This window comes from Carcharhinus amblyrhynchos, chromosome 32 (assembly GCF_965287045.1).
Source record: "Carcharhinus amblyrhynchos chromosome 32, sCarAmb.v2.hapA, whole genome shotgun sequence".
NCBI lineage: Eukaryota > Metazoa > Chordata > Chondrichthyes > Carcharhiniformes > Carcharhinidae > Carcharhinus > Carcharhinus amblyrhynchos.
In genome coordinates this window covers 8,038,316-8,061,544 of record NC_137355.1, presented here as the reverse complement: position 1 = coordinate 8,061,544, position 23,229 = coordinate 8,038,316, and the positions used below count along the sequence as shown (strand labels likewise).

The 23,229-nt window shown below is 43.6% G+C and overlaps 1 protein-coding gene across 1 annotated transcript in view; it reads right to left on the bottom strand.

The window, feature by feature from the left end:
* Positions 1-23,229, bottom strand: part of trip4 (thyroid hormone receptor interactor 4) — a 125,214-nt gene that overhangs the window by 6,784 nt on the left and 95,201 nt on the right. The gene's annotated exons all lie outside the window — the stretch shown is intronic.

Below are 23,229 nucleotides of genomic sequence, written 5' to 3'. Positions count from 1 at the left end.
GCAGGAATAGGCCATCTGGCCCTTCAAGCCTAATCCACCATTCACCAGCATTATAACTGATCATTCATCTCAATTCCACCTTAATGACCAGATTACTGTTTTCAAACAAAGATCAAAGAAAATTACAGCACCGGAATAGAGTCTCCAAGCCTGCACTGACCATGCTGCCCATCTGAACTAAAACCCCCTATCCTTCCGGGGACCATATCTCTCAATTCCCATCCTATTCACGTATTTGTCAAGACACCCCTTAAAAGTCACTATCACATCTGCTTCCACTACCTCGCCTTGCAGTGATATTGATTGAGATAAATATTGGCTAGAAACCAAGGGATAACTCCATTGCCCTTATTTCAACTAATGCCTTGGGATCTTTTATGACTGAGTCTTGAGCCTAAAAGAGATGGAAAATGACTGAGTACCTCCAAGCTATAAGTGACTTCATCTTCTTCTGTGGATCCTCTTGTGCCTGAAGACTCTGGTTCAGGACTGGCATGGGTGTCTACAGAACTGGCAGATCATATCCTGGCAGATGGGGGGACCTCTGCAACTGTGCCATCTCTGGCCTTAGTTTAAGAGCGTTGGGTGTTATGAGTTAGACATAGATGGTGTTAGGAAGTCTTTTAATTGCTGTTAAATAATTCCTCATGATTCAGGTTCCAGGTGCAAGACAACAATAATATAACTATTATGGTTATACATTAGATCATACAACCTGGTTTCTTGCAGAACCAACATGACCAAACTTTCCCTCCATAGCTGGTGGACGTCTGGCTGTCCCGTGAGTTGTCCTTCAAGAGGGGATGTTTTCTAATATTTTGCACACTCACCCTTTTCAGAGGTATACCAAATGATTACCAGAACATATACTGAAGTGAGTTCCTTCTCGCCCAGACCTGACATAATGACCATCTTGATGGTTTAACTGTTCAGCAGTTAATATTACAAAGGGAACAGGCTGACCTGGACAACCTCAAATCATTCAGTGATACTGCTAGAGTATTTATACTGTTAGAGTATTTGTATTGTTCTGGCCAATACCCAATTCTCACACCCAGTGTGGGATGTTGCCAACTCGAATTCCTACTTCAATTGTTCTGGCCAATAACTGATGATGCACACAATTAAAATTCTGATTATCACATTGCGTAATCACAATGAACTGCGAGACTTAGGCAAATTCTAACTATGGTCCTTCATGCACACTGAACTAAATTTCAGTGCTTGCTGCGAACGGAAAATCCTGCCCGATATGCCCAAAACAGAAACCTAGTTTGGGAGTTAATGGTTTATAATACGCACTGTTTGGAAACGGTTCTGGAGCCAAGTCAGTGTCTCTTTGGGTTACTCTGCTGGCATGGTGGCTAGCACTGCTGCATCACAGCGCCAGGGACCCAGGTTAAATGCCAGCCTTGGGTCACTGTGTGTATGGAGTCTGCATGTTCCCCCCATGTCTGTGTGGGTTTCCTCTGGGTGCTCCCGTTTCCTCCCACAGTCCGAAAGACGTGCAGGTTAGATGCACTGGCCGTGGTAAATTGCCCTAGAGTGTCAGGGGGACTGGCTAAGGTAAATGCATGGGGTTATGGGGATAAGGCCTGGGTGAGATTGTGGTCAGTGCAGATTCGGTGTGCCGTATGGCCTCCGGCACTGTAGAGATTTATAAAAGAGACTTAGGCCAGTGGGTTGCAGTGTTTTCCCATGAGAAATGGTCTGCAACGCAGGCGTTTGGTCGGCCCTTTTCTCGGGAGTCCTGCATCATTTGTACTGTTACCTCCAGTCACAGGTAGGATTCGCTCACAAGTTGTTGATCTGGGCAAGACCGCTTGATTTGTCATCATCCGACTGGGATACCCCCAAGCTGTCCAAACCCAAGTGAGGGAAGGGGTGATGGACACCATGCCTTTATTCAACCCACCCTTTCCTGGTAGCAGCAAAGAGCGCCTCCTTTCCTTTGGATACCTTTTCCAAACCCAATAACTATGTTTAAAAAGGAGCCAATTTAACTAAGCTTTAAGATAAAGTAAGTTTATTAACCACTAAAAAGGAAAGGAGAAATGGTAAAACACAGGCATCCAGGTCCATACGGATTAGAAGAAAGAATCGAGTCCAATTGTAAATAGATGGTACAGTCCTCTAGTTGCGTGGAGTGGATGATGATTAAGTGTTGCAGCCATTGCGATGTTTTCTTCTGCTGACAAACAGTTGATTCTTCAGTTCAGGTGTTCTTGTAGTTCGGTGGACAGATTTAAATTCTTTTTCCAGCTGCAATCCTTCTGCTGGCTGATCGACATTGACCGTCAGAGAATTTTAGATGTTCCTGCAAAAGCCGGCGACTTTGCAGGGAGCCTGCTTTGGTCACTGTATCACCTTCAGTGTAGCAACGTCCAGCTGTTTCTTCCAAAGCACACCCATATAGGGCAACAGTCGTACAGGCTGGTAGCAAGCAGGCGTTAAACCCCAGATGAGTACTCCAGGAGGACAGGAATGGACCAGCCTATCCTAGGCCATTATGCACATCTGGGAAGAGTGTCCAATCCACAGTGGTTGTAGAGGAACAGAAGAAATTGCCTGGCAGGGACTTTGCATTAGCTAAATAAATAACTAGGTCATTATACGCAGGGTCTTGGAGATGAGAAGGCCATGACGGCCCTTTGCTCTTAGTCAGTCTTTGGATGGTTTTACAAGTACCTTATCTAGAATCCTTCAGTACAGAAAAGGCCATTCAGCCCATCAAGTCTGTACTGACCACAATTCCACCCAGGCCCTATTCCCTGGAAGGGAGGAAGTTCCAACGTTCCTTAGATAATCCCCGCCAGCCATTCCTGTCAGTGGCTAACTGTATGTTCTCAGCCATCTTCAGCGTCTGTGCCCATTTTTTACAACATACAACTCAGGTATTTTTTAAAAGTATAATTCTAGTGATTTTCTCCATCATCCTAACAGCACTGATCATCTTCAGAAGAGACCTTAAACCGAAGAGCGGGCTGCCATACCTGAACGTTCCAGTACATCAGGCATTGACGCACTGCCAAGATTCCGGAGCAGGGCTTGAATGTATGACCTTCTGCCTCAGAGGCAAGTGTGCTATCCACTCAGCCATCGCCAACTCCTTCAATTTCTTTTGCAAACTAAAGCAAACCGTGTTTAAGTTGGCGCCTGGCAGCTTCATTAGTTTGTGGGAGCAATAAATCAGAAAGTTCAGCTGGCCAATCTAATAATGATCAGCATGACAGCCAGAGTTATCCCATGGAAGCAACCACACGTAGCAAGGAACTCATGTGGAAAATAGGCAAACTGAAAACAATCTGAAAAAAAACCTTTGTTTGCTTACTAGTCTAACCAATTTACTTTGAATTAAATTGCTAATCCCATTCTTTCTCTGGAATTACAAAAACACTCTCAGAATTGGAACCCCAAAATCACCCTGAAAACTGAGACAGTTATGCAAAGAGATTGGAAAAGCTGGGGCTGTTCTCCACACACTAGAAAAGGGGAGATTTGATAGAAGTGTTTAAATTATGAAAGGCTTTTGATAAGAGGTGATAGCTTGAGGTGGGGAGTGACACAAAAATAAGATAATTACCAAAAGAACTGTATGGGTGGCAGGGGGAAGAATTTTTTTTTAAATGCAGAGTTACTGTAAAATAGAAACAATGTGTAAGGTTATGGGGAAAAGGTAGGAGAACAGCATTAAGTCAAAAAGCTGATTTGGTGAGCAGGTGCAGACAAACACGATGGGCTGAATGGCCTAGTTCCACACCATAATAATTCCGTAATTCTATGTTATAATTCTTTTTAAAGCTCATTCATGGGATGTGGGTGCCGCTGGTCTGGGCATCCCTAGCCATCCTTGAATTATGTGGTTTGCTTGACCATTTCAGAGAGTTGTTAAATCAATCACATTGCTGTGGGTCTGGGGTCAAACATAGGTCAGACTGGGTAAGGACGGCAGATTTCCTTCCCTAAAGGACCTTAGTGAACTAGATTGATTTTTAATGACAATTGACAACAGTTTCATGGTCAACACTAGACTTTAGATTTTTACTGAATTCAAATTTCACCATCTCCGGGTAGTGGGATTTGAATCCCGGTCCCCACTAGGTCTCTGGATTACATCCCAAAGGAGAATCTTGCAGGGTAATGGGAAAAGGAGGGGAGTGGTATAATGGGGTAGGTTTTTCAAAGCACCCACAAAGTCACAATGGATCGAATGGCTTCTCTCTATGATCCTCAGTTCATCCTGTAAACTGCTTGCTTTATCGTCCATGTTGCAAAGGTAAATCATTTCCTCCACTCAGTGCTGCTCGCAGTGGCTTAAGCTCCAATGTGCTTTGCAATAACAATGCTTTTTTGATGGCCAATCTTAAGTGGTGTAGTTCCAACCTTTTGAAGTTATACTGTCATGTTCTGCTGAACTTTAATTCTTGTTTGTAATCTTTTGTAGGTTCAGCAATACTGAAGCAACATATGGAGCAACAGTTAAAAGTTTACTTATTTATTAGTCACAAGTAAGGCTTACATTAACACTGCAATGAAGTTACTGTGAAAATCCCCGAGCTGCCACACTCGGGTGCCTGTTCGGGTACACTGAGGGAGAATTTAGCACAGCCAATGCACCTAACCAGCATGTCTTTCAGACTGTGGGAGGAAACTGGAGCACCCAGAGGAAATCCACGCAGACACAGGGAGAATGTGCAGACTCCACACAGACAGTAGCCCAAGCTGGGAATCAAATCTTGGTCCCTGGTGCTGTGAGGCAGCAGTGCTAACCACTGTGCTGGCCCAAGGACAGGACAGTGGCCTAGTCACAAGGCAACTCTCTAAAAGGTCCAGTCACAAGCAATTCTACATTGTGTCAAACTCAACGGACAAGGCACTTCATAGTTTTGGTAAAATAGACGAGGCAACTGACTTTAAATGGAACAGCACCACGCTGCAGGATCAGTGAGTGGGTTGTAGACTGCCAAAGATGATAAATAAATTCTCTCACTGTAATGTTGCTTGAACATTTTATTCTAAAGTTCCTCCTAATGTTGCTGACAAATAAGGAAGTGTGAATTTTCTTCTCCATATTCATAAGCCTGTGTAAAAGGAGTAAGTGGTTTAAACTTCTGTCAAATTCATCCAGGACACACTGACAAGCTGCTATGTCACTATAACAGCTAATACTTCTGTTTTTATACATGAATGACATTCAACGTCTATGTCGTTACAGCTGCTTATATGCAAATCTGTAAACTTGGTAATTTTCAAATCCATACACTCCAACACCAGAGGATTCCATTGCGCAATAAGAGTTATTGTTGCAAGAGCTACTAATTTGCTTGCAGGCAAAAAAGGGATTCCTCTCCTGTCACTTATGGTTGTGGAATTCAAAATTAGAATAGAGAATGAATAGTAGTGCAAATTTGCAAGTTGCGCAATCCAATCACACAATCCCGACAGTGCAGAAGGAGGCCATTCGGCCCATCGAGCCCGCACTGACAACAATACCACCCATGCCCTATCCCAGTAACCCCATACATTTACCCTGCTAATCCCGTGACATTATGGGGCAATTTAGTGTGGCCAATCCACCCACATCTTTCGGACTGTGGGAGGAACCGGAGCACCCAGAGAAAAAACCACGCAGACATGGGGAGAACGCGCAAACTCCACAGACAGTAGTAACCCAAGCCAGGATTTGGACTCAGGTCCCTGGCACTGTAAGACAGCAGTGCTAACCACTGTGCCACCATGTTGCCCATTAATTATTCTTTAAAAAAAAGGAATTTACAAGGCTAGAACAAGAACCTCAGCTAAGATAGACTAATCTGTCAGGAATCGGGTAGCTGTTGTGTATGAGGCATTAATTGTCCAGAGAGATAGAATCACACAATCCCTATATATTCGCACAATCCCGTATATCCCTACATGAGGCCATTTGGTCCATCGAGTCTGCACCGGCTCTCCGACAGAGCATTTCACTCAGACCCTATCCCGTAACCCCACATATTTACCCCATTAATCCCCCTAACCTATAAATGCAGAGCGGTGGCATAATGGTTAGCATTGCTGCCTCACAGCACCAGGGACCCAGGTTTGATCCCCGGCTTGATCACTGTCTCTGCAGAGTTTGCACACTCTCCCCCTATCTGCGTGAGTTTCCTCCAGGTGCTCCAGTTTCCTCCCACAGTCTGAAAGGTGCATTGGTCATGCTAACTTCTCCCTCAGTGTACCCAATCAGGCACTGGAGTGTGGCAACTAGGGAATTTTCACAGTAACTTCATTGCAATGTTGACGTAAGCCTTCTTGTGACACTAGTAAATAAACTTTATCTTGGGACACTAAGGCACAATTTAGCACAGTCAATCCTCTTAATCTGCACATTTTTGGAATGTGGGAAAAAATTGCAGCATCCAGAGGAAACCCACGCAGTCATGGGGACAACGTGCAGACTCCGCACAGTCACCCATGGCTGGAGTTGAACCCGGGTCCCTGGCATAGTGAAGCAGCACTGCTAACCACTGTACGACCGTGAGAAATATTATCTCACAATCCGATGAATACAACACTTCAAATTAAGGGAGATTCTCTCCTCCATTAAATTTCTCACATTGTAACAACTTCATAGATAACTAAATTAGAAGAAAACATTTCGCAGGTCTGATCCTGGGTCTTCTAGTAGATTACAGGCAACTTTTCACCAGGGGATCCAATTGAGGTTTAATGGAAGCCCAGGATAGAAAGTGGGCTACAATGGGCAAGCTACTCCAGGGCAAATCTTGACAACCTGTTTCAGAGAAGCACAGGACAGCCAAGGAGGTGAAAGGGTAAACAGTAAAGAGAGCTTCTTCATATTGTAAATAACCATGTTATTCTCAAAAACTGTCAATAAAGAGATAAGAGCTCAAGCTTAAATCAAAATGATCAACAAAACAATTCAATAAAAGAATATTTTGACCCTATAAACTTCCTCTTTGGAAACAGCATTCCTTTAAATATATTGAGTCCTTAACTTTACACGATGACCCCAAGGAAAAGCACTGTGTGCCTGAGTGTGAAAGCTGCCTCAGAGAGGACAGGTGAGCTGCAAGTGCAGCATCATTCCATTTCAGATCAGCAGTGCCGCTTGGCTGGGTGAGACGATGGGGATACGGGGCAGAGAGGGGCAGAGAGGGGCCGAGCACTGGGAAGGGCAGAGAGGGGCCGGGCACTGGGAAGGGCAGAGCACTTCAGGGCGGGGGTGCAGCAGGCACCGGGCAGAGAGGGGCCGGGCACTGGGAGGGGAAGAGGGGCCAGGCACTGCAGGGCAGGGCAGGGGTGCAGCAGGCACTGGGCAGAGAGGGGCCGGGCACTGCAGGGCAGGAGTGCAGCAGACACAGGACAGGGCAGGGGCTGGGCTCCGGGCAGCAAGGGAATTGGTGGGTGCCATGCTTCCTCACTACAGCAAGCAGACATGGAGGGACAAAGAAAAGAAATAAACGTTCAAATATAAATGGTGTAAATGTTCCAGACTACAAACCAGAAAAAGATTTTTAAATTGTGACGTTAATGAGACTTGAACATTCAACTACTGGTTCTAGCTGCACTGGATACGTGTCAGTAAATCCCTCATTTTATTTCTTGCTTTTCCTTTAGTAATGTAATAATTTATCACTCTTGTTTATAGTATTCTTATCTCTTCAACCTATACGGCGGGGGGGGGGTGTGTGTGTGTGTGTGTGTGTGTGTGTTGTGGTGGTGTGCTGCCAATCCTCTATCTCTTTGAACTCATTACAATGAGAGAGTAAGGTATCTGACTTCACAAACAAATCTCCCCACTTCCCCCCCCCCAAAAAAAACTCCTTCCTTCATGAAGAAAAGCCAAGCATGGAAGCCAGATCACCACTCCCCAAAGCTGTGCTTAGCAAATTGCTTGCGGTGTGAGGAAGTGGGAATGGTTAGCACCAACCTGACCAATGCATGGGATGGACACATTCATTTTCCACATGCCTCACCTCTTCAGCACCCTCTATGTATGCACAGACTTGTATTCGATTGTATCACCAAAGTCAGAGCAGCTTAAGCAGAATGATGTTCTTGTGCTTACAAAGCATATTCATGACAACATGGAATTTTAAAAATAAACAAGCTGTGTGAAAGAATCCATTTGCGCTCTATTATAATTCTATGCAATCAGTCACACATCAGTAAGTCTAGTCTACTGGGGAAGACAGAAACGATGACATTCTGTGAATGAAGTCGCATGGCTGATTCTTGGAATTAGTTTAGTTTAATGCTCCTGAGTGCAGCGAGACTGTAAGAAAGCCAAGGTTCCTCACAGAAAATTAGGGTTTAATGAATATGATGCAATCCACTTCAATGTTGGTGGATTTAACAGACAATCTGAATTGAACTGCTAGCCGTGCATCACAAGATAACAAAGCAAGGGTTTGGAAAAAGGTTTTAAGCACACTTTCATATGCATACATTGCTTATTCCCTTTTGGGGAAATAGTGGAGAAGTGGTAGAAGGATTCTGAGCTCATTATCAGCTGTTGGACCACTTTATGGACACCCCTTCCGTGACCAACAAGTCCTGGCGTGGGATTTGAACCCGGAGATTCTTGTCCAGCAGTAGGAACGCTGCTGTGGCACCACAAAACCTCCTAGGTTTGGAAATAAGACCTCAACACCCACTACACACACATTAATTGCAGCAAGGTCAGCTTCTACCATGTGTTTCTAAACCTGATACTCTGAACAGTGACATCTGATTTGATTTATTACTGTCACATATTAGTATGCAGTGAAAAGTATTGTTAATTGCGTGATATGCAGACTAAGAATACCGTTTATAGAGAAGGAAAGGGGACAGTGCAGTAGTGTTACAGTCATAGCTAGGGTGTAGAGAAGGATGTGAGGTATGTCCATTAAAAACTCTGACAGCAGCAGGGAAGAAACTGTTCTAGAATCAGTTGGTATGTGACCTCAGACTTTTGTATCTTTTTCCTGATGGAAGAAGGTAGGAGAGAGAATGGTCAGGGTGTGTGGGCTCCTTAATTATGTTGCCTGCTTTTCCAAGGCAGTGGGAAGAGTCAATGGATGGGAGGCTGGTTTGCGTGATGGACTGGGCTTCATTCACAACCCTTTGTAGTTTCTTGCAGTCTTGGGCAGAGCAGGAGCCATACCAAGCTGGATATGGGATGCCACTAAGGTTAAGTCAAGCTTTGTGTGCTTCCCTACCCTAATCTCTTGTCCACCAACCTGCCCAACCTTATCCCTATCTAGGGGAAAAATCTTTCTGCCTGCTGACCATATTTAGTAACAATACTTTTCCTTGCTAAACACAAACTCCCTTCTTTAACAACGCTGGTCAAGTTACCAATTTTGTTTAACTCTGAATATTTGGCCAAATGTGCAGGGCAGCTTTGAGAAGTGGCATCATAGATTGGTAGGATGTAGATTCAGGCTCAAGTTACACTCAATATGGAGATTCTGATCTTAACCACGGCATTGCAGGGAGACATGACACAGAATCTGGACATTTACATAGGAGGGATAGAAATCAGGCAGAAGTGTGGGAGCAGGCGAGACTTTGCTTTATTTGGTTCGCGAATAACCTCAGCCGGTAAGGGAATTGAACCCATGCCTCACTCTGCATCGTGAGCCAACTGTCTAGCCAACTGAGCGAAATCAACCCAAGAATATACCAACAGGAGGAAGCCATTCAGCCCTCAGGCTGCGTCCTTCATTCAATAGTATCAGAGAATCCCTACTTACATTTGGCCCATCGAGTCTGCACCAACCACAATCCCAACTAGGCCCTATTCCCATAACCCCATGCATTTACCCCAGCTAGTCCCCCAACACTAAGGTGCAATTTAGCATGACCAATCCATCAAAACCGCACATCTTTGGACTGTGGGAGGAAACTGGAACACCCTGAGGAAGCCTACACAAACATGGGGAGAATGTGGTCAGGCTGACAGGAAGCAGTGAAACAAATCCGGATCCCTGGTGCTGAGAGGCAGCAACGCTAACCACTGTGTCGCTTTGGAAACGTATCACCATTCCTTCACTTTTGCAGGGTCAAAATCCTGGAACTCCCTCCCACACAGTACCGTGGATGTATTGACACCATATGGACTGCAGCAGTTCACCACCTTCTCAATGGCAATCAAGGATGGGTAATAAAATGCTGGTCTAGCCAGTTACACCCAAATCCCATAAACAAATATTTATATTTTTGGTCTTGGCATGATTCTGTGAATCTGTGATGAACCCCCCTCCAAGGCTCTCACATCCTTCTTGAGGTCTGGTGCCCAGACATGAAAGCAGTATTCCAGATGCAGTCTATCCAGAGAGCTTTATACAATTGTGGTAGAGTATCCATTCCTTTGTATACCAGCTAACAGATGAAAAAATAACTTAAGTGGACTTCCTGATTCCCTTTTTTTCCACTTCAAATGAAACTTCCAAAATAATAGTAGTATTAAACCCGAAGGGCAAAACTATTGCCCTGGCACAGCAGCCTGGGTCCTTGACCACACAGTGAAGGAAGGTCTCAAATGCCCAAATATGGCCGAGAATTATGGGTTCCGGTGGCACCTGCTCCTGATCTGCACTGCAGCAATTCCACTCTCTCCAGCACATGGGACTGGGCGTGGAGGGACTTATTACAGGCAGCTCGGAAAAAGTCGAGCAGACAAAAAAAAAATCACATTTTCAAAGCAAGTTTCTGTGCTACATATTCTCCCTCGCAGCTTACATAAACATCAATTATCACATCGTAAAAAGGGGCACCTGGCAGTCATTGGCATTGAATGACCGAGCACAGCAGCTGCTCTTAATATCAAACTCACAAAAGCAGCCCGCCAGCGTGCTCTAATTACATACTGCCCTGCCTCTCTCCGAGACATGGGGGTCGGTGATTACTGACCCTCCTGCACAGGCCTACCCCATTACGGGTGGATTCACTGGAAAAGGTTTGATGTCAACTGCACAAACGCTGTGTTTTATATTCGCAGTGCCGGATCTGATCTCTTACAGCTCACTTCACTGCATTAGCGAAGAGGCGGTTTTACATTAGCGCGCAATTAGTGGTTGGCCCATTACCATTATTGCTTTCATATAGCTCCAACTGCAATCACCAAGGAACCTTTTCCCTCCCTACCCCCAACCCTCAGAAACCAAAACGTCCTTTGTAGAATAAAATCCATACACAGAAAGGAGATATATGCAAATCCTTGACACTGCGCAAGTAAATCTTCCTCAAGATGTGATTTGTTTTGGATTCCATCAGCATTCTAACAACCACTCTGGCTCTGTGCCAGGCTGAGTCTATGCACCTTTGCGTTGTCATGCCAACCAAGACATACATGGTTTCCCGTATTTACATTTCAGATAAAAGACTGGCATAATTAAAAGGACAAATGCAAATCTTTCCCGTGACATACTTTCCGTCGAAAGAGACAGTTGTTTCTTGCAAAACGTCTGTCAATGTTTTTTCCTTGCTCTCTAAAGCAGCAGATTACACAGCAGTGTGTTGAACTGCCCAAATAGAAAATCATCTCGGTAACCTCGCTCTTAATTTAAAATGGCCATACAAGCTCTGCTAAAAATACACTCTGTGCCGCCTTTCCAACCCAGCTGATGCTCTCAGGCCGTGTACATCTGTGGATGAGTGTGTGAGGCTGAGCCTGCACTCGGAAACTTGCATAGGCAAATTCCCAAGACAATATAAGCAAATTCTACCAAGCTTGTGCTTCTCAAAAGCCCTTTTTATACAGCCACCAGATCTGACAATAGCTGCAGTATCACATGAAATACTACTGACTCCCGGCATTTGGGTCGCTTACAAAGCTGAAGACATTTGTCTCTCTCTCTCTCTCTGGGTCCTTCCTCCCACCAGCCTGAATGAATTGGGCAAATTTGGCACCGGGCTGACCGCACAAGCCTTGCATCCTTGGAACCTGCAGCGTTAGCGCAGCAGTGCAGTAAATTAAAGGCTGCTAACAATGCAATTGTGTAACACCGTCGTCACTCCCTACTGCAGGAGATTGAACAATGGGATCACTGAACATTAGCACAGATAATCTGCTTCAAGAGAAAAAAGAACATGCATTTTTATAGCACCTTGCAAAGCCTCAAAACGTTTCAAAAACGCCCTACAGACAATTAAGTACTTCTTAAAGTGCTGTATTGTTGGAAACATGGCAGCCAATTTCCACAAAGCTAGCTCTCAGGAACAGCAAGGAGAATATGCTGTGAAGTTACTGGCATTGGACTGGGTTAGGCACAATAAGTAGTCTCATACCAGGTTAAAGTCCAACAGGTTTATTTGGTAGCACAAGCTTTTCGAGCACTGCCCCTTCATCAGGTGAGTGACTCAGCCCTCCAAAAGCTCATGCTATCAAATAAACCTGTTGGGCTTTAACCAGGAAAATGTGCATTGAAGGATGAATAATAGTCAGGGCACCAGGAAGAAATCCCCCTCTTCTTTTTAATACAAGGAACAGGATATTTTATTTAACCTGGGCGGGGGGAGGGGAGACACGTCCTCAGTTTAATATCACATCAGTGTAACAATGCATAATTCTCTCAGTAATCAGCTTGGATTGTGCACTCACGTGCCCGGCGCAGAAGCTAAACCCAAATCATTCTAACTCAAGAGGTAAGACTGCTACCACTAGGCCACATGGCTGACTGCAGAAGTAGCGAAAAGGAAGTTGGCTCTGATCCTGAACTCTCACACAGTGAAGACAAAGTGGACTGCATAATTCAGAGTAACACGCAGGAACTGCAAACATTTCACCTGGAAAATAATTTAAACTGATCTCATCCTTTGTTTATACCAACATGTATTCTTTGGTACAGAACAATGTTAGGCAGGTCACACAGTCCCTTGGCACGTCTTCAGCTGAGTTAACCTTCTGCTCGGGATTGAACAGGACATCAAGGTCACATACCTTAACCTGTGTGTCTTGCACAACTGGTTCTGCCTGAACAAGTGGTTCAGGGACAAGGCTATATTCCTTTTGGCAATGATGTGTTTGCTCTAATACTCAACTGGAGGAAGTCCTAGCTCATTCAGGACAGCTCACAAAGTCAAGCTGCTTGTAGATATTTGAGTGAGTCAGGCACTGGCCTTTCAGCTTTGGGATCCGGATTAAAATGAAGCACATTATAAACGGGATGTTATCACTCTCCAATGCAAATTGAGTTTGGGCAGTTTCAGCAGAACAGAACACAAAACACTCCTAATTCAGCACCACTGACAATCACTTCCAAAGGGCAGCATGTGGTTAACACTGCTGCCTCACAGCACCAGGGACCCAGGTTTAATTCCTTGGGTCACTTTCTGTTTGCAGTTTGCACATTCTCCCCCAGTCTGTGTGGGTTTTCTCCCACAGTCCAAAAGACGTGCTGATTAGGCGGATTGGCCATGCTAAATTGCTCCTTAGTGTCAGAGGGACCAGCTCGGGTAAATGCATGGGGTTAGAAGGATAGGGCCGGGGGGGGGGACTGTGGTCAGTGCAGACTCAATAGGCCGAATGTTACAGTGTATGCGAGTGCCTACAGAACGGCTGGTGTTGGAAATGGAAAATTCTAAAACGGTGAAAACAGGAAAACGTTTTTCTGGGTTCAAGTTTCACTGGGTAGATCAAAAACAGTTTGTCATGCATCAAACAAAAGTAAGCTCTACTGACATGGGAATTCACACTACTAATTGTTGGAAATTACAAAATTACAGAACTGTGAAAGAACAGAAAGAGGCCATTCACCCATCATGTCTGTGTTGGCTCTCCATGGGAATAATTTACCTTGTGTCGCTTCCACTCCTGCTCCCTGGAGCCCTGCATATTCTTCCTTTTTGGATAACAATCCAATCCCTCCTTTTGGGGAACACTTGATTGAACCTGCCTCTACCATGTTTTCAGGTGGTGCAGTCCAGATCTTAACCACTCGCATAGGAAAACATTTTCTTTCTCACAACTTTAATGCTTCCTGTGCCAAGTCCCTGTTGTTCTTCATTCTTCCACAAATGGGAACAGATTCTCCCTCTCTACTCTGTCCAGGCCTCTTGTGATTCTGAGCAACTCTATCAAATCTCCTCTCAACCCTCTCTTTTCCAAGAACAGTTCCCATTTCTACAATCTATCCACCGAACTGAAGTTCCTCATCTCTGGGACCATTCTTCAGCATCATTTTTGCACTCCGTCTCTGACGCCTTCACATCTTTCATTAAGTATGGCACGCAGAACTGGACACATCTGAGGCGGAACCAACGTTTATACATAATTAACATAATTTCCAGCTTTTATACAATATGCCCCTATTAGTAAAGCTTCAAATGCTATACACTTTATTAACTGTTCTCTGAAGCAGCTTGCTACTTTCAATGATTTATGCACAGAAACCTAGGTCCCTCTGCTCCTACACACCCTTTGGAATTGTGTGCTTTATATTGTCTCTCCACATTCTTCCAATCAAAATGAATCACTTCACACTTTTTGCCATTAAATTTCATCTGTTCCTTCATCAATGTGCCTCAGCCCTTTTGAAGTTCTCCACTATCCTCCTCATAGTTCACAATGCTTCCAAGTTTTGTGTCATCTGCTCATTTTTGAAACTGTGTCCTGTACACCAGTGTCCAGGTCATTAACATGCATCAGGAAGAGCAAGGGTCCCATCACTTACCCAGAGGAACTCCACTACAAACCTTCCTCCAGTCTAAAAAAAATCGTTAACTGTTACTCCGTCTATTTTGTTTCCATGCCACCAACTTCAGTGAGCTGTAACTTTATCCACAAGTCTGTTGTGCCAGATGCTCTTTGAATGTCCACATGCATCACATCAACATCATTAGCCTCAACAACAATCTGTTACCTCAAAAAACTGCAGCAAGTTAGTAAAATATGATCTGTCCTCAACAAATCTGTACTAGATTTTCTTAGTTAACCTGCATTTACCTAAGATTCTATTAGGTGGCACAATGGTTAGCACTGCTGCCTCAGCACCAGGGACCTGGGTTCGATTCCCGGCTTGGGTCACTGTCTGTCTGGAGTCTGCATGTTTTCCCCATGTCTGCGTGGGTTTCCTCTGGGTGTTCCGGTTTCCTCCCACAGTCTGAAAGACATGCTGATTAGGTGCACTGACCCGAACAGGCGCTGGACTGTGGCAACTAGGGGAATTTCACAGTCACTTCATTGCAGTGTTAATGTAAGCCTTACTCGCTGCTAACAAATAAACTTTACTTTAGATGCATAACTAATTGCTTTTTGGATAAGGGTGTAACATTTTGCAATCATCCTGTTTTCTAGGACCACCCAAGTCTAAGGAAGGGTGGAAAGTTACGAACAGTGTCTTCACAATTTTCACATTCCTTGGTATCCTTGGATGCACCCCATCTGGTCCAGCTTCCTTATCAATTCAAAAGCACAGCCCATCTAATAGCGCCTTCTCATCAATTTTAAATCCTTTGAGTGTCTAAAATACCTCCTCTTTCACCATGACCTGGACAACATCATGTTCCCTAGTAAAGACAGATGGAAAATACTTATTCAATACCGCAGCCATATCCCCAGCCTCCATGCCAATGTCTCCTTTTTATCCTGAATCAGCTCCACTTCTGTTTTTAACCACCCTTTGACAACTTATATGCCTATAAAAAAAAAAGCTTTTGGAATTATTTTTATGTTAGCTGTGAATTACTTGCCATACGCTGTCTTTGCTTCTCTTATTTGTTTTATCACTTGCCCTATAAACTTTCTACATTCAGCCTGTTCTCGGTTGCATTATCACTTGAATCTGTCATAAGCATGCTTTTCTTCTTCATCTTGATCTTTTGTCATCCTGGGAGCTTTGGATTTGTTTAGCCTGCTTTCCCACTTTGTGGGAATATACCATATCGGAGTCCAAAATCACTCTTCTCGAATGGCAACTCATTGTTCAGGTTCAGTTTTGCCTGCCAACTTGTGATTCCCGTTGTTCTGGGTCAGATTGACTCACATCCTATTGAAGTTGACTTCCCCCCAATTAACCATCCTTACTCTGGATTGTTCCTTAGCTCTAGCCAAATAGATCTATCTCTGACCTCTCCAACGCCACCTCTCTTTCCAGCACTATGCCCTCTTTTCGATACTGCCATCTCTTCCCCTTTCCTTCCTATCTTTCCTGAATACCTTGTATCAAGGAATATTTAATAGCCAGACCTGCCCTCTTTGAGCCGGGTCTCTGCTGTAGCCATGTTATCATATTTCCACATGACAATCTGTGCCGGTAACTCATCAATCTTATTTACCATACTCCGTGCATTCACATGGAGTGGCACAGTGGTTAACACTGCTGCTTCACAGCGCCAGGAACTCGGGTTTGATTTCCAGCTTGGGTCACAATCTGTGTGGAGTTTGCACGTTCTCCCCGTGTCTGCGTGGGTTTTCTCTGGGTGCTCTGATTTCCTCCCACAGTCTGAAAGACGTGCTGGTTAGGTGCATTGACTCGAACAGGCGCCACAGTGTGATGACAAGGGGAATTTCACTGTAACTTCATTGCAGTGTTAATGTAAGACTCACTTGTGACTAATAAATAAACTTTTACTTTAAATTCATGCACATTAACTCAAAAAGTAGACTTTATTGCTTAACACCCGTACTCTGAACCTACTTGCGATATCCACTCAGTCCACTCAAACCTATATAGAAATATTCTCTTCTGGAGCATTGCGCAGTTTTCTAATTTCATGCACCCTACTCCTCGTTTCTACTCTTAATATGCTGATGCCCATTATGCTGTGAATTTGGTTTAAGCCCTCCCAGCCATACCAATGAACCTCCCCGCAGGGATATAGGTGAAATGAAAAATGATTTTCTACCACACAGAGTGATCTAGGTAAGTAGCACAAATGTATTTAAGGAGAAGCAAGCTCAGTGCATGAGGAAGAGAGGGACAGAATAATATGCTAACGTGGTGTGTTGGAACAGGGTAAGAGGAGGCTTTTGGATAGAATGAAGAACGAGATATTCTTTGGAGCTACGTGGTATTATCTATGGCAGTATTCGCAGAAGAGCAGTGGAGTTTTCTTCTCTGCCCTGGCCAATATTTATCCCATTATTAAACACTTCATTTACATAATTGTTGCCTGTGAGAGCTTGCTGTGCACAAACTGACTGCCCCATTTTCTAAATTACATCTGTGACACACTGAGTAAAGTACTTCACTGGCTGCAAAGCGCTTTGGGATGTTATGAAAGGCACCATGTTAATCCATGTTTTTCTTTTTTCCCTTCACATCTGTGTAATTGAATGCCAAGAGATAAAGATCCAGTTATAAGAGATAGCAATGAAACGGAAGGTAGTTTTTGCTCTTATACAGGCTGCTTTTTAAAGCTCAAAAGGTCAGCACACTGAACTTTTCACTCGCCTGCATGACATCAGTTCACATCTGGATGAACAGGAGCCACTTCCCACACCCACCATCACCAACAGTGCGCGCGCACACACACACACACACACACACACACACACACACACACACACACACACACACACACACACACTTGACAGGCAGAGGTTTGGTATTTAAGTTAGGTGCAAACCTAGCTTATTGAGAACGAAAGTTTATTTATGAGTCACAAATAAGGCATGCATTAACACTGCAACAAATTTACTGTGAAATTCCCCTCATCACCGCATTCCTGTTTGGGTCAATGCACCTAACCAGCACGTCTTTCAGACTGTGGAAGGAAAGTGGCGCACCTGAGGGAAACCCAAGCAGACACAGGGAGAACGTGCAAACTCCACACAGACAGTGACTGAACCCAGCCCCTGGTGCTGTGAGGCAGCAATGCTAACCACTATGCCACCGTGCCGCCCCCGGGTGCAGCATTTCACTGACAATAGCTTAAATCACAGCACTGCAATACTCAATCTTCAAAAGCCAAGAACACTTTGAACCATGTACATTCAAAGTACAATGCACACTGGACACAATTAAATTGAGATATTTCATACTATTCCTTAATTCCAGCATTTTTGACATACACTTTTCCAGCATGTGTAGCAGCAGATAGGAAAGAGGATTATTTAGGGAAGTTTACTAAATCACATCATGAATTGTAAAAACCTAGGTCTGTGTCTGAAACTTTTCCATTTTTAAAAGAAGTGCAAAGCAGGGGCCAAGACACTCCATTCAAGGCGGCAGAAGGAACAAGAAAAAAAATCAAATTTCTTTGAGAATCACTTCATCCTATATCCTGTATTTTGACAATGCTGCATAATTTAGGATGTCTCAAAGCACTTTACTTTTAAAGTAAGATCACTGGTTGAATGTAGGAAAACAGTGTGGTCAATTTACACACTAAAAGACCCCTTAAGCAGCAACAAGTATTCGACAAGATAATCACTGCTTTGTGGTGTTGATTGAGGGAGTAATGTTGGCCAGGACACAGGAGAACACATTGCTCTTTGTCAAATAGTACACTGGGATCTTTTATGCCTGTTTGAGCAGGCAGATGGAACCTTGGCATAATGTCCTGTCTGAAAGAGAGCTTACAATGTTTCTCGGTCCACCCTCTGACAGTGCAAGACCCTTTGCTCAAACGGAGATGTTGACGATAAGCCTTGAAAAATCATAGCTTTGGCGGAATTTACTTCCCCTTTAATACCAGCCAAGAAATGAAAAAGGTCTCTGAGCAGAATCTGTTCAACCTTTGAAGAAGGTTTCTGACCCACTCTTGATTGGAAAAATACAGGCTTTGTGCTGGAACATGATGGTGATGGAATGGTTTAAAAATAGGCCTGGAGTCAAAACAAATTGGACAGACTGAATAGCCTTCCTCAATTCTGCTCATGTTTTGAAAATAACAGTATCACTGTTGAGAGGCTGGTAATGGAGTAATTATTGTCCCCGTCATATGTTCCACCTTCAAATGACTGCTCTCAGTGAAATCACTACATCTCATTTCACTTCGAGGGTTGTCAATTCTAATGAGTTACAAAGTTACTTGGTATTGCTGCCAAATTTGAAAGTTCTAAGATATGAAGATCAGCAAAATTCTGGGATGCAGAATAATTGATTATACCGTTTATAAATCTTTCCGTGTTGCATTCAACGCTTTTTTAAAAAAATTCATTTGTGGGGCATGGGTGTCGCTGGCTGGCCAGTATTTGTTGCCCTTGAGAAGGTGGTGTTGAGCTGCCTTCTTGAATCACTGCAGTCCATTTGCTGTGGGTTGACCATAATGCCCGTAAGGAGGGAATTTCAGGATTTTTGTGTTATGGGATATTGATTAAACCTCATGATTGTATATCATGTAATGAGAGTGCGGCATATGACTCAGCTGTTCAAAACTCAAGGGATCCCCATTTTCATAGATGGTAACTGGAGTCAGTATATTAGACCAGCAGGTTCCATGATGAACCTTTATTGCGCAGTTGGCAAGAGGCTGGCATGGAGATTATTTTTGTTTGTGACAAGGAGTATTATCTCCTGGCACCCATAAACCTCATGACAAATGCATTTCCAGTTTGGCTGAGACCCCTATCAGGGGTTTCCACCATCACTGCTCTTAATCTGGATAAAAGGCACATTCGAGTGCCTTGGGGAACTCATTCCTTCCTTGACCTCTGCTCTCATACTTTTGGGTGTGATAAAGACTTAACATTTGTTGTACTGAGGACTGGGACTGGGTATTTATCCAACAGATGTGCAATATATTCATCCAACTCAACAGCACCTTACACAGGTGTGGCCAACTTCCAGGCCGTGGGCCACGTGCAGCACCTAATCCGTGGACATGTTACGCAGTTACACCGTTACACCACACTGTTGTTAGGGATGAAGTTCCAGGATTTTAACCCATTAACAATGAAGGAATGGCAATATATTTCCAAGTCAAGATGGTGAGTGGGCTTGGAGGGTGGTGCCTCTTGTACATCTGCTGCTCTTGTCCTTTTTGGCAGTAGAGGCCGCAGGTTCGGGAGGTGCTGTCAAAGGAGCTTTGGTAAATTGCTGTACCAGTGTTAATGCTCCATACAAACTTCTTAAATCTCATCCCAACAATAAGTAAATTATTTTGTTCCCTTCCCATTCTTTCCCTCACCTTTTCTCCCCCTTTGCTTCCCCTTTTTCTCAATTTTACCTCTCTCTCACCCCCCCACATCTTCATCTGTCACGGTTTACCCTCTGATTTCAGCTTCTCTGCCATTTGGCCATTCACACCTTCTGTTCTCTCTTTCTGGACTACCATTAGTTACCTTTCCCCTTGTTTTTGTGACAATGACTCATCTTTCATTTCTCGTTACAGAAAAGAAGGTTAAGAGGTGACTTAATAGACGCATATAAGATGATCAGAGGATTAGATAGGGTGGACTGTGAGAGCCTTTTTCCTCAGATGGAGATGGTTAGCATGAGGGGAAATAGCTTTAAATTGAGGGGTGATAGATATAGGACAGATATCAGAGGTAGGTTCATTACTCAGAGAGTAATAACCTCTGAGTAATGAGGTTACTCTGCCTGCAACAGTAGTGGACTCGCCAACATTAAGGGCATTTAAATTGTCATTGGATAAACATATGGATGATATTGAAATAGTGTAGGTTAGATGCGCTTTAGATTGGTTTCACAGGTTGGTGCAATATTGAGGGCCAAATGGCCTGTACTGCGCTGTAATGTTCTGTGTTCATTCCTTCACCCTACCATATGAATATCTCCCACTTTCTATGCCTTTTAGCCCTGACAAGGGTCATCTGGACTCAAATCATCAGCCCTTTTATCTCTTCAAAGATGCTGCCAGACCTGCTGAGATTTTCCAGCATTTTTCCTTTTGATTTCAGATTCCAGCATCTGCAATAATTTGCTTTTAACCTCTCTCCCTCATGTTGTTTTAAATATATGTACTGCCACCCCCTTCTCCAAGGCTCCATGGTGCCTGAGGCAAACAGTCCACACATTCATCATCTAAAAGATTACCTTCTAGCTGTTTGAAGTATGTTGCATATGAAACCACAACAGGAGCATGGGTTAGTGCTTGTATTCTACACTGAAATCACAATAGAACAGAACATTGAATTAAAATATACATTGTAATGTTCCACTAACTAGTCAACAATATCTGTGAATATAAATTCTACGTGGAAGTGTAGGGGGGTTTTAGTTCAGTCAGGCAGCACGGTTGGTGCAGGCTTGGAGGACCGAATGGCCTGTTCCTGTACTGTAATTTTCTTTGTTCCTTGTACACATCCCATTCATTTCCAGTGGCAATGGGATCAGTAACCAGAGATAACTGGCAAAAGAGTAGAGGAGAAATAAGTAGACATTTTTTCCAAGTTCCAATATGGAACGCACTACCTGAAAGCAATTGTGGAAGCAAATGCAATGGTATTTTCAAAAAAAACTGAATAGCTATTAAAAAGGGAGAAAATTGAAGAGCTATAGGAAAGAGCAGGGCAATAGAACTACAATCTCAATAACTCATTCAAACTGCCATGATGGACTAAATAGGCTCCTTCTGTACTCGAAGATTCAATATTTTTATTGCATTGCTGTTAGGATCCCTTTTAAAAGGAAGCCACCCCCTCCACCCCTCAAAAGATTATAATTTGAAACGGTTTGGTGCTTTTATTTAATCTTTTCAAAAGGAAAATGATAACTTCTCTTGAAGGGGATATTCCTGGCATGGTACAACATGGGATCTTTAATGTAAACTCATGGGGCAAACTTATCTTTGCACAACATTTATGTGAAATAGTTGTTTTGTTTATCAAAACTTGTGTATTGTTGACAAAAAAAGTCAAAGCTTATCATCTTGCACTCATCAGGACACTTCACAAGAATATCAGTATAAAGGGAAAACAACAATTAATACTGCATGAGAAGACTGCTGGAAGGTTGGCAAGTGAACTCTGATTGGTAAAGGCATTGCCTTGGAGAACCAATGGATGGTGACTAGCAGTTAACTGCCAAATACTGTTTAAAATTTAAACTGGGCAGCTTAACCATGATTGGTCACAGCATTGCCTTGAGTGAATGGCTGTCACTTATTTTGTTAGTTGAAATAGGCGCAACGTGTGCATGTTCTTTCTGTCCGCAGAGAACAGGGCCCTGTGCATTAATATATGTAGCTTCCACCACAAGCACATGTGCCACATTATGAGCCCAACTAACAAGTAAATTGTTAGTTTAATTCTCAGCACACCGAAGATTATTAGGATTACCTAGGCTTAAATGTATTCAACATTAGATCATCCACAACCCTCAGGGTAGAGAAATCCAAAGATTCACAACTGAATGAAAAATAATTCTACTCATGTCAGCATTTAAGATCCCTTACAGGGAAACCATGTACTGGATTCCCCAGTCATGGAGAAACAACCTCTCAGTATCAACCCTGTCAAGTCCTTTTAGAGTCTTGTATATATCAATGAGATCATTTTTCTAAACTCCAAATAGAAGAGCCTCATATTTACCAAGCCTCTCATTACAGCACAACTCTCTCAGCCCAGGACTCAAACTCGTTAATATTTGCTGTCCTTCCTCCTTTGATATTGAAACCAAAACAAAGCACAGTATTACAGTCCAGTCTCAAACCTTGTATTATTGTACTAAGACTTCCTGATCCTTGAAATTCCAATCCCGTTGCAAAAAAGGCCAACATGTCATTGCTTGCTGTATAGGCTTGCTAACTTATACTTCCTTATAGGAGTGCGCCCAAGTCCCTCCGGACATCACCATTTACAAGTTTAATACCTTTTGACAACTATTCTGCTTCTCTATCTTTAGGGGCGAAGTGAACTTAACATTTCCTGACATTTTTCTATCTGACATTTTGTTGCCCACTCACTTAACCTGTCTATACTGCTTTGCAGCCTCTTCATGTTCTCCTTGCAGCTTACTTGGTGCCTGGCTTGTATCATCAGCAAACTTGGATACATAGTCACAGATTCTTCAGGAGGGTTTTTCCAGCCACGTTCGCCCTGAAACCTGAAAAACCTGCCCACAGTCAATGGATCTTTCCATGGTCTGCCCCTCGCCCACAACGGTTCCCGGGGCAGGTAGAATGGGAAAATTCGCCCCCTCTTCTAAGCGATTAATATAATTTCAAACAGTTGAGATTCCCTCAGCAATGACCCTTGCAGCACTCCACTAGTCACAACCTGTCGACTTGAAACTGCTCCGTTTATCCCCACCTTCCGCTACTGTCCGTTAACCAATCCTTCATCCATGTTAATATCTTACCCCCAACTCTATGACTCCTTATTTTGCATAG